Source organism: Orycteropus afer, unplaced genomic scaffold, assembly GCF_000298275.1.
Source record: "Orycteropus afer afer isolate SDZICR_OR568_19922 unplaced genomic scaffold, OryAfe1.0 scaffold00092, whole genome shotgun sequence".
NCBI classification, from domain to species: Eukaryota; Metazoa; Chordata; class Mammalia; order Tubulidentata; family Orycteropodidae; genus Orycteropus; species Orycteropus afer.
Genome location: NW_006921679.1, coordinates 7,311,322 through 7,323,445, shown reverse-complemented (window position 1 = coordinate 7,323,445; position 12,124 = coordinate 7,311,322). Strand labels below are relative to the sequence as shown.

General features: G+C 46.8%; 1 non-coding gene across 1 annotated transcript; it reads right to left on the bottom strand.

Moving 5' to 3' along the window:
- Positions 1-8,152: 8,152 nt before the first annotated feature.
- On the bottom strand, positions 8,153-8,223 carry TRNAG-UCC. The gene has a single exon. It is a non-coding gene; the product is annotated as a tRNA-Gly (tRNA).
- Positions 8,224-12,124: the final 3,901 nt, after the last annotated feature.

The following is a 12,124-nucleotide window of genomic DNA, read 5'->3' as shown; positions in this document are numbered from 1 at the left end:
AGGAAATACAAAGGGCTTTGTATAAATGTAAAGCTAATGCAGAAGAGGGTTGTAGAATGCTTGCAACAGAAGCAGCATTATCAAAATCCACTTAGGTGGCTGCTTTGAAGAGACCCACATTGATTTGGGATTATAGGTTCCTGTGCATCTCCGCACAATAAAAAAGAAGAGGCCCTCATTGTGGGCATGTCTTGTCTAGATTATGTCATCCCCTTCTCTGGGATATTTCCTGGACTCATCCAGATACATGGCTGTCCTCTCTCTAAAGCCCATGGGCCTCGAGACCTCCCTTGAATGGGCACTGCTCTTCTCACTGCCCTTCCTCCACCATGACTTCTGCATCCAGACAGTGAGCAATCTGAGAGCAGGTGTCTTGTGTCATCGACCTCGGAATCTCCAGAGCCAAGAAATAAATCAATATCAAGACATGTCAGATACCAGAAGAACTAGATGGTGCCCAGCTACCAGTGCCAGCCACTTGGAAAGAGATCAAATTTGGAGATCCTACATAGATGAGAGGAAAAATGTGGAACAAAATTCAAAAACACAAAAATGACCGGAATTAGTGGTTCAATAGAGACTGGTGGAACCTCCAAGACTATGGCCCTGGGTTATCCTTCGGGCCTAGAAATGGACTTACTTCTGTGGATTTGCTCTCAGCCCAACAGCAGAAAGACCTACAAGCAGATCACTTACCCTAGGAAGATGCACCCCTTAGATCAGTCAACCATGAGACATTGAAAGGGCAGCATTTGCATGGAGGGAAAGCTGGACAGACAGGAATGCATCGGTAATAAGGGCACAGGGAAGAGGTAGAAATGGAGGAGATGGAAGGAGAGCTGCTTATTGTAGGGATTGTAATCGGGGCATGAAACCAAATGTGCTTGAACTGTTGAGAATGAAATGAATCTGCTTTGTAAATCTGCACCCAAATCACAATATAAAATTAAAAAAAAAAAAAAAAGCCATGTCAGATAAAGCATTTCTGTGCTACTTCCAGAGGTCTAACAGGCAAAGTCTGGATGTGAAAATATTCCAGTTGTTTTTGAGAACAACAGAATCATGTACGTGAAGCAGGAACTCTAACAGAAAATCCAGGGTGAACACACTGCTCATGCTGTTGTTGTCAGTTGACACTGAGTTGGCTTCAACTCATACAGAAACCTAAGGTGCAACAGAGGGAACATTGCCCGGTCCTGCACCACCTCCATGATCATTGGTACATTTGAGTCTGCTGTTGACACTATGTGTCGATTCATCTCATGGAGTGGACAGTATAAATTACGTGAAATGATTGTTGCTTTTAACACTTAGGAGAGGAAATGGAAGTTTTGCATAACATTCTGTGGGAGTGAGGAACTGAGGTGACAGAGGACAAGGACATGACTGGGGCAGGACTGTTATATGGCAACAGAAAACAGGGCACAGCACAGTTGAGCAGATGGCTCTTGCCTTGTTGTTGTAGGTGCCGTAGAGTTGGCTCTGACTCACAGCGACCCTACATACATCAGAGCAAAACACTTCCCAGTCCTGCACTAACCTCACGATCCCAGCTGTACCTGAGCTCATCATTGCGACCACTGTGTCAATCCATCTCGTTGAGGGCCTTCCCCTTTTTCTCTGACCCTCCACTTTACCGAGCATGATGTCCTTCTCCAGGGAATGGTCCCTTCTGACCACATGACCAAAGTAAGTAAGACATCTGGCCATTCTTGCTTCCAAGTAGCATTCTGGCTGCACTTCCTCCAAGACAGATTTGTTCATTCTTCTGGTAGTCCATGGTATTTTCAGCATTCTTCACCAACACAACACTTGAAAGCATCAACTCTTCTTCTGTCTTCCTTATTCATTGTCCAGCTTTCACACGCATATGAGGTGATTGAAAACACCATGACTTGGATTAGGTACACCTTACTCTTCACAGTAACATCTTTGCTCCTGAACACTTTAAAGAGATCTCTCACATCATATTTACCCAATGCAACATGATGTCTGATTTCTTGACTGCTGCTTCCATGGGTGTTGTAAGGTGCTTGCCTTATACCTTTCAAATCAATGGGAGATAAGGGAAATGGACAGGGGTGGCAAGCAATCACCCATCCATTCTCCCTTATCATACCTCTGATTTTGTTCAGGATGGCAAATGTGTCAGCTTAAAACACTCAGATACCCAGACTCCCTTGCAGCTAGGATTGGCCAGCTGACACAGTTCAGGCCAAGAAGATGCAAACTGGAGTCACTGGGCAGGGCTTCCAAAGGAGCTTAAAGAGACGAGGTGGCTGACGTATGCCATTTTGGATGTTGCTCTTTGTCCTTCATCTTTTGCCCTTCTCTCTTCTTCCTCCAGCACAGAGGTGTACAGTGATCCAAGAATCACAAAAGCCATGTGCTCAATCCAGAGAAAGTACACACAAAGTGCCTGGAACCAGATCATGTTAGGGAGATGCCATGTGGGCCTTGGACAGCTTACCTCCCAAGGCTTTGTCATAGGAGAAAACTTGTTGTAGGTTAACTTCCACTTAGTTAAGCCATTATACTCCATCTTCAGTTCCATGTGGCTCAAAAAGAAAAACAAAAACAAACTCACTGCCATCAAGTCAGTTCTGACTCATAGCAACCCCTATTGGGTTTCCAGGCCTGTAAATCTTTACAGAAGCAGACTGCCTTATCTTTTGTCTACAGAGCAGCTGGTGGGTTTGAACCACCGACCTTTGGGTTAGCAGCTAAATGCCTTCCCCACTACACCAACAGAACTCCTTCCACATGACTAGCTGGATGCAATTTTGACATATGTCATCTTGTTCCTATTGTTGTTAGTTGCTGCCAAGTCAGCTCCAACTCACGGCTACCTTCTACGTAACAGAGCGATACGTTGCCCATTCTGTGCCATCTTCAGTCTTTGGTGTGTCTGAGCTCGTTGTTGCAGCCATGATGTCAATCCATCTCACAGAGGGTTTCCCTGGCTTTCACTGACCCTCTACTTTACTACGAGGAGCTCTGGTGGTGTAGTGCCTAAGGCACTTGACTGCTAACCAGAAGGCTGGTGGTTCAAACGCACCAGCCACTCCTCAGTAGGAAAGTTGGGCAATCTACTTCTGTAGTGATACCACCTCAGAAACCCAAGGAGGGGTCAGATCTGACTCCACAGCAGTGAGTTTGGTTTTTGGGTTTTGGTCTCCTTTGCTAGAAGTGATGTCCTTGTCTACAGATTGATTTTTCCTAATAATGTGTCCAAAGTAAGCAAGAAAACGTCTCCCCATCCTCACCTCTGAGGAGCATTCCGGCTGTACTTCCTCCAGGACTTCATTCTTCTGACACTCCGTGCTATATTCAGCCTTCTTTGACACCACCACAATTCAAATCATTATTTCTCCTTCCGTCTTCCTTTTTCATGCATACGAGACAATTGGTAATACCATGGCTTGAATCATGTGCACCCCTCGTCATGAAAGTGACATACTTGCTTTTTAACACTTTGCAGTAGATTTTATCAATGCTATATGTCGTTCGATTTCTTGACTGCTGCTTCCATGAGCATTGGCTGCTGATCCAAGTAGAATAAAATCCTTGGCCCAGTTGGGTGGATTTTTGTTTTCTTTATGTTCAGATGTGCTGGGGAAAAGTTACTAAAACACAGTATCTACTGTCAACCGAGAAAACCTCTCCACCAAAACAGAAGAGAAAGACATTTCACTATTGAATAAGTATTCAAGGAAAATGTGCTACATCACAGGCAATCCACTAAAGAGATTACAAAGACAGCCAGGAACCTTATCCTTTATGTAGCTGCATGGATACAACTCATCACATTCAAGTTTAAGATAAAATCAATGATCTTCCAGTATCTTTATGGCAGCATAACTTCTTCTTCCAGGAAAATGGAAGGAAGGGATATAATCTTCCTTGATTTCAAAGGATGACTCCCACGTGCTTGAGGAAGCATCCTTGGTTTCCATAGTTTCCAGAAAGGCAAGGAAAGATTTTACCAACACAAGTTAACTAAAACGAACTCAGAAAGATGGGAGGAGGGGAACTTTTGCCCTTATTTTCAACAGAGAAAATTAAAACCTCTCATTTTCAATTTGTATTTGACCTTCTGGGTGTAATCCATCTTGAAGGATGTAGTCTTAGACCTTTGTAATTAAGTTGCTTCAAGTTATCTTTATTGTCGGTGAGCAAGGTAAAGAAAATGTGGTATTTGGCATTTTCATACTATAGTAGAGCCAACTTCAAGGGATTCCATAAAAAGGGAGAGTTCTTGGAGGTCAGGACCAGAATGCTATTTGTTTGTGCTTCCTCTGTTGTGACCACTGCAGTGCCTGTGACAATGTCAGTAGTCATCATTTTGTTTGGTTTGGAAGCATTTGCTCCCCTTAAAAGCAGGACTAGATGCAGGACTTAGCCAATACAAACAAAGAGCCCTGGGAGGAAGTCCTGGGGGAGATGTGAGGAAGAGCTTGAGGGGCAGGCCAATGAGTGAGGGTTGTAATCAAGACAACAGGGAGTCCACGCAGATTCCTGAGCAGGACCACGTGGCGTGATGAGAATGAGGTTCTAGAAACACAGTCAGCCGTTCTGGTATCTAATACTAGCGGGGCTGAGCCAGGGGTGAGGCCACCCACCCACTGCCATCAAGTCAGAGCCAACTCCTAACGACCCCTCCTTGGGTTTCCGAGGCGATATCACTACGGAAGTAGATTGCCCAACCTTCCTTCTGAGGAGTGGCTGGTGGGTTTGAATGGCCAGCAGTCAAATGCCTTAGGCACTAAGCCATCAGAGCTCCCAGAAGGTAACTAATGCAGTGCGTATTTGCATACAGATTCACATGTCCCTGTGTTAGATGAAAGCCACAGGGTCACAGGAAAGAGAGCTTTAAGGTTGGCTATGCAGCAGCTGAGGAGCTCTGGTAGCATAGTGGCTAAGGCACTTGACTGCTAACCAGAAGGCTGGCGGTTCAAACCCACCAGCCACTCCTCAGAAGGAAGATGGGGCAATCTACTTCCGTAGTGATACTGCCTTGGAAACCCAAGGAGGGGTCGCTATGAGTCAGGGCCGACTCAACGGCAAACAACAACAACAAATGCAGCAGCTGATTTTGGTGCTGAGAGTTGATAGGAAGGTCGTCACTGTGTCACTGTGTCACGCCATGCACTCTGCTTCTCTGGCCCTGCTTTTGGACTCAGCACAGAGAACAGGCCTTCTGCCTTCATCCCGAGATGGAAGATTCACAGTGGACCGATAGCCTTCTTGCTTCTGTCCCTGTGTGGTAATCAGCCTGGCACTACAGTCCCTGTTGGCCAGCCATCTTAGCTCAGAGCCCCAGTTTAGGGGCAGGTACCTGGCCACCTCTCCAGACTTCCCTGATGCTCACTGCCAGCTGTTCTGAATCTAAGAGCACTTCCAACTCCACAAGTTTCCATTACCAGGGTCTGCCTGCCTCTTCTGGAACATTCTTCTTCTCTGCTCCCACCCATGCCTGGTCTAAACGCTATCCCGTTGTCCCCAGATGATGCATTCTGTCTGGAAGACTGGCTTTCCTGCAGGACCTGCAGCTGGATCCATCCTTTAGTGGACAGCACCCCCCAAAAAAAATGTTCCCATGGTGCCAAGTCACAGCACCCCCATGCGTGTCAGAGTAGAAGTGCACTCCATGCGGTTTTAAATGACTATTTTGGAAATAGGTTGCCAGACTTTTCTTCGAAGAAAAGATCTGGGTAGTCTTGAACCTACAACCTTTTGGTCAGCAGCAAGCATGTTAACCATTTACACTCTCGCAGTGGAAAGTCCGAACTCACTGCCACCGATTTGATTCCAACCCTCATAGACTTTCCAAGGCTGTAAATCTTTCTGGAAGCAGTCTGCCTCATCTTTCTTCCGCGGGGCAGCTGAAAGATTCAAACCGCTGACTTTTTGGTAGCAGCGAAATGCCTTAACCACTACGCCACCAGAGCTCCTTTAGTGGAGAGTAATTAAGGGTTAATTTCAGGTCCTAGAACCTCACAGTGGGTACAGGTTCATTACAATGAACCTGGCCAGGTCCTGCCACATCTCAAGCTGTGACAGAGACACAGGTTAAGAGGTGAAAAGTCAAAGTACCTGAAGGCTGCAGGCTTGGAAGACAAATACTAAATACTGAGTCCCACTTTTTTTTTTTTTTGACCCCTGGTGGCTTAGTGCCTAAGGCATTTGATTGTTAACCAGAAAGCTGGCAGATGGAACGCACCAGCCACTCCTCGGAAGGAAGATTGGGTAAACTACTTCTGTAGAGATACCGCCTCGGAAACCCAAGGAGGGGTCACTACGACTCAAAATTGACTCGATGGCAGTGAGTTTGATTTGTTTTTGGTTCTCTGAGTCGAGTATCCCTGCTGTATGTGACCAGGCAGGAAAAGGTAGTTTCTGTTCCTGGTAATTCTCTGCCCTGTAGTCCTCACCCTTGAGCCTGATGTACGTGTGGTTTTCAAGGGAGGGTGGAACCCAGCTGAGAATTAGTTCGGATTTCCAGGAGAGCTTCCTGAAGCCAACTTCAAAGATAACATTTGTAAACGTTAATGGCAAGAGGTAGGCTTTGCTGAGCAAAGAAAGGACTCTCTCTTTCCAACCAGCCAGATCACAGCGTCTTCAAAGCACAGTTCTTGCCATTAGGTTGGAGCATCTGGGGAAAGAGGAAGACCCTTCTTGGGCAAGGGTGGTGCGCAGACAGGCAATGCAGACTTCCAGGGGACACAACTGGAGCTTAGCAGCTACCTGCCTCTGCCCACACTCCACCCTCCTTGGGCCTCACCTCAGGACGAGAGATGGTAGTTAGAACCTCCAGATTGTCTAGAAACCCAAACCACTGTTGTTGTTTCAATTCTGACTCACAGCGCCCCTAGAGGACAGAGTGGAACTGCCCCAGAGGGTTTCCAAGGCTGTCAGTCTTTACAGAAGCAAAGCCCAAACCAAACCCACTGCCATGGAGTCTATTCTGACTCACAGCACCCCTAGAGAACAGAGCAGAACTACCCCATAAGGTTTCCAAGGCTGTCAATCTTTATAGAAGCATATTGCCTCATCTTTTTCCCACAGAGCAGCTGGTGGGTTTGAACTGATGACCTTTTGGTTAGCATCCAAATGCTTTAATGACTGCACTATCACAGCACTGGTAGCATAGTGGCTAAAGCACTTGACTGCTAACCAGAAGGCTGGAGATTCAAACCCACCAGCCACTCCTCGGAAGGAAGGTTGGGCAATCCTACTTCCGTAGTGATACTGCCTCGGAAACCCAAGGAGGGGTCGCTATGAGTCGGGTCCGACTCGACGGCACATAACAACAACAACAACAACATCAGAGCACCTACGTAGTCTAGAGGGGGGCCCAAAAAGCAGAACTAGGGGGAGCTCTGGTTCCAGTTTTCATGTGGAACTCAGCGGGGAGTCCTCTTTGCAGCATCTTTGCATCACCTTTGTGTGACCGACTCAGGGAGGGGTGGCAGGGAATTGGCTTCCCTTGTGTCATGGGCAGGTTCCCAAGGGATGGGGGATCCAGACATCCCCACCTGCCACACAGAGGCATGAAGCTGGCCAAGAGAAGACTAGAGTAGGATTGGTGCTGGGACAAGGAGTCGTTGAGCGTACAGAATACATAGAATACACTTTACAACTCCAGGCTGTGGCTGGGAGCAGACACCAGCTATGGATCCAGCATATCCCCCCGGGCAGGTGGGCCCAGCAGCAGATGCAACCAAAGGAAGCTGGTGCCCAAAGACCCAGGGGGATGAGACTCAGGCCAGGGACCAGATGACAGCATGTAGATGAGCCCACTCCCCTGCAACTTGCCCTGTGCCTTGTGCCAGGTGGTGCACTGGGAGAAGGGAAGGGGCGAGTATTTGCCCCAGAGAGACTGAGTTAACCTGGTTGTTCTTGTTAGCTTCCATCAAGGCGGCCCCCAACTCATGGGGACCCCATGCAAAGCAAAACAAAATGGTGCCTCATCCTGTGCCGTCCCCATGATCAGTTGCGGATCAGACTGTTGTGACCTATAGGGTTTTCATTGGCTGATTTTCAGAATGAGATCACCAGGCCTTTCTTCCTAGTCTGTCTTAGACTGAAGCTTCGCTGAAACCTATTTAGCATCCTAGCAACACACAAGCCTCCACTGACAGTGATGAGATGCATTGGCCGGGAATTGAACCCAGGCCTGCTGCACGGAAGGCAAGAATTCTACCACTGAACCACCACTGCAGTTCACCTGGTAGAGACTGTTGAAAACCATAATAACAATACTATATCTTTTTCTGGTCCAAGTGGAAATAACAGATTCTGGGAAATTTGAGATCAGTTATAGAAATCAAAATTCTATTTCTGCTTGTATGCAACATTTGTATGTAAGTTTTAATACTTGCATCCACAGATATAAAGGGGTTAACTTCAGTGCCTACTGAAGACTGAGTCAGAAATGGAACTAGATAAGCCTACTGCTGTGGCTGGCCTGGCAGCATGCAGGTGCTAAGTACACCTGAGGGTGAGGGAGGAAAATCAGGTCAGGCAAGTGAAAATACAATAGCCAGAGACAAGTAACAGGTGGTAGGTAGGCCAGAAGGTGTTATGGGGTTCCATGACAGGTGGGTGGGTGGAACGGGGAGGCTAGGAGCTGAGAGCACGCAGAGATATTAGCAGATAGCTGAGCAGGGAGGCTGGCCACGCCCACAGAACTGGGACACAGGGCAGACGATCATTTGGGGTGGCCTAGATACTGCCTCGGAAACCGAGGAGGGGTCGCTATGAATCGGGTCCGACTCGACGGCACGTAACAACAACAACAACAGAGGAAAATGGTAGTGAAAGCAGTTCTGGGCCTAAGGGGACCAGAACAGCACAAGATACCAAGGCAGGGGTACCGGCACCCAAACTCATCTTGAGGAAAGAATCCAGCACAGTGTTACTCCAGACAGACCACAGTGACTCAGTGGTGCCAGTGTCACCTAGTGCAGTAATTCATGATGTCACCCTTCCTCCCATGGTCCTCCTGCCATACAGAATCCTTAGCAATCTTTATGATCAATTTTAATTATAGAATAATCATGTAATTAATATAGTTGTAAATTGCTTAAGCGTAATATTTCTTATATGAATACTGTGGTAGTTACGTTTGTGTGTCAACTTGGCTGGGCCTGGTTGAGTGGCTGGGGAGCTGGTGGTAGTTACTCCCCATGATGAGACTGGCAATCAACTCCACAGTGGGACCTACCACAAGAAGCTGAGTAGCTGCTTTGGGTATGTGGTCTGCTTCCCATAAATAAGAAGCAGCTTTGGGAATGGTCTCTAGCTTATGACATGCTTGGACCCTGCATGAAGCTGTGTCGTTGTTCAGCAGCCTGCCATGCTCTGCCGACCTGGAAACTTACAATGGACTTAAATTAATGGCCTGCCATGTGGTTTGGTAACATCGGGACTGTGCCTTTTTACTTGTCAATCCTGGGCTTGGCAGCCTCAGCAGCCAGCAGCTGTCTGAGTGAAGAAAAGCCTCTAGCTTCAGTAGGCTGGGAACTGGAGGCAGAGCTGAAGCCCAAGGTCAAGGGGCTTTCACCCAGCCCCTGGAGCCTGGCACTTTCAATTTGGACTTCTAGCCTCCTGAACTGTAAGAGAATAAACTCCTGTTTGTTAAGGTCATCCCATCTATGGTATATTCCTGTGAGAGCAGCACTAGGGAACCAGAACAAATACCAACAACAAAATGTTTCCTAAAATCTTATTACACTGAATTGCAACATTACTGATCACAACGTTGTAGGTAACTGAGTGGAAGCCTGTTTTTGATTTTTCTCCTCTCCTTTTAGTTACTACTTCGTTCTTTAAAAAGTGATTGATAACGGTTCACAAATACTACATACCACATATTGTAACTAAAATACCAGAAAACTTCACAAAATCAGCGACTATAAAAACACCGGCTGCAACGGAAACAGCGTGTGCTTGTAGCACATGCAGATGATTCGCAGCACCATTGTCATTGGGCAATAATGACAGCTCTGACCAGAGCACATTAGAAAGGAAGTTAGCATAGAAGGACACAGGGGAAAGGTAACCACAGGGAGGAAGTGGTAAGAGAGCTGTTACATTATAGGCATTGTAACCAATGTCATGAAACAAAATGTGCATGAACTGCTGTATGGAAAATGATTTTGCTCTGTAAACTTTCACCCAAATCACAATTTCAAGAAAAATAATAAATAACAAATTTGCATAGAGTTTTAGCCTTGTAGGTGTATTGATACATGTAAGCTTGGTGGTGTAGTGCTTAAGGCATTTGACTGCTAACCAGAAGGCTGGTCGTTCAAATCCACCGGCCACTTCTTGGAAGGAACGTTGGACAATCTATTTCCATAGAGATACTGCCTCAGAAACCCAAGGAGGGGTCACTATGAGTTGTATCTGACTCGATGGCAGTGAGTTTGGTTTTTGGTTTGGAAGTTGCACTTACAAAAAATATTTTTCTTGTTATAACTAACCACAGGAGTATTTTTCTAAAAAATAATGAATTTCTGCTGAAACACTGCACAAAAATTTTATAGACAGTCATTTTGGTGTCACCCCCTCTGCAAGTGTCACCAGTACACTCCCTTAGTGACATCACTATATTGACTGGGTATCTTACTGAGTTGCTGAAAGTTTTCCTAATCTAGCATAGGGCTGGTTTCAAGGCCTTCTGCAGGGTTTGCAGTATTTGTGGCTGCTAGCAGGAGCTCGGAAGTGGGTAAGGAGAGGTTTCTCATGGTGCAGAGGACAGAGGCAGAATGGTGCCTGGGCAAGGCCCTGCTGGGCAAAATAAGCTAACAGAAGTGCAAAAGTTGTGTAACCTGCCATGGGTTCAGGCCCAGTGTATTTCTATTTCTGCTGTGAGGACATCTTGGGCCTTACCCAAGGAGTGACTAATGGCAGAGAGCACTTGGCAAGATGTTGGGCTCAGGGGCCTTCCCAATGCCCTGAAATCATGCCATAAAAACTGCCAGCCCTGCCCCATCTCAGTGAGTAAACCCTGCTGTTGGATCCCCAGGACTGAGTCTTGGCTAACTCCTCACAATGCTGATGACAGAGGCCGAGGTGCAGGCCACAGAGAGGTTAGACTAAGCCCCAGAGCAGCATGTCTCTTTGTGGCAGTTTAGGCCGAGCCTCGATCAGCAAAAGGGCTCTTATGGTTTGATTTGTATCACCCCAAAAGATATGTTCAAGTCTTAACCCTTGGTGTTAACCTATGACTGTGGGTTTATTTGAAAACAGTGTCTTTGCAGATGTAATTAGTTAACATGAGGTCGTACTGGAGTGGGCTGGGTCCTGATCCAATATGGCTGGTGAACATGAGGTCATACTGGAGTGGGCTGGGTCCTGATCCAATATGGCTGGTGAACATGAGGTCATACTGGAGTGGGCTGGGTCCTAATCCAGTATGGCTGGTGAACATGAGGTCGTACGGGAGTGGGTTGGGTCCTGATCCAGTATGGCTGGTGAACATGAGGTCGTGCTGGAGTGGGCTGGGTCCTGATCCTATATGGCTGGTGAACATGAGGTCGTGCTGGAGTGGGCTGGGTCCTGATCCAATATGGCTGGTGAGTTTCTAAGAAAGGAGAAGAGATGCAGACAGAAGCACAGGGAAGACAGCCGTGTAAAGACAAGGCAGAGACTGGAGTTAGGCTGCCCCGAGCCAAGAAACACTTGGGCTTTCCAGAAGCAAAGAGACAAGGAGAGATTTTTTTCCATACAACCTTTGGGGAGAGCACTGGGCCTGCTCGACACACTGAATTAGAACCTTCCGCTTCCAGAACTGTGAGCCAATAAATTTCTGTTGTTTAAGTCACTGTACTTGCACTGCTTTGTCATGGCAGCCCCAGGGAACCCATACAGGGTTCCACTGCAATGCTTTCAGGAGAGATGTGTGATAGGGTTTAGGGGAGAAGGATAAGAGAGCATCAATATTGAACCCAGCCAGTACAGACAACAAATATGAACCCTTTTGCATATACAGTACTGAGTTGTCAGTGAAAGCAAACATGGGTATAGGGACGGATAGATAGGTGAACAAGCTAAACAATTAGGTATGTCTAAATGGAGAGTGTATCCAAGATCATATATAGGGTTGGCAGACAAT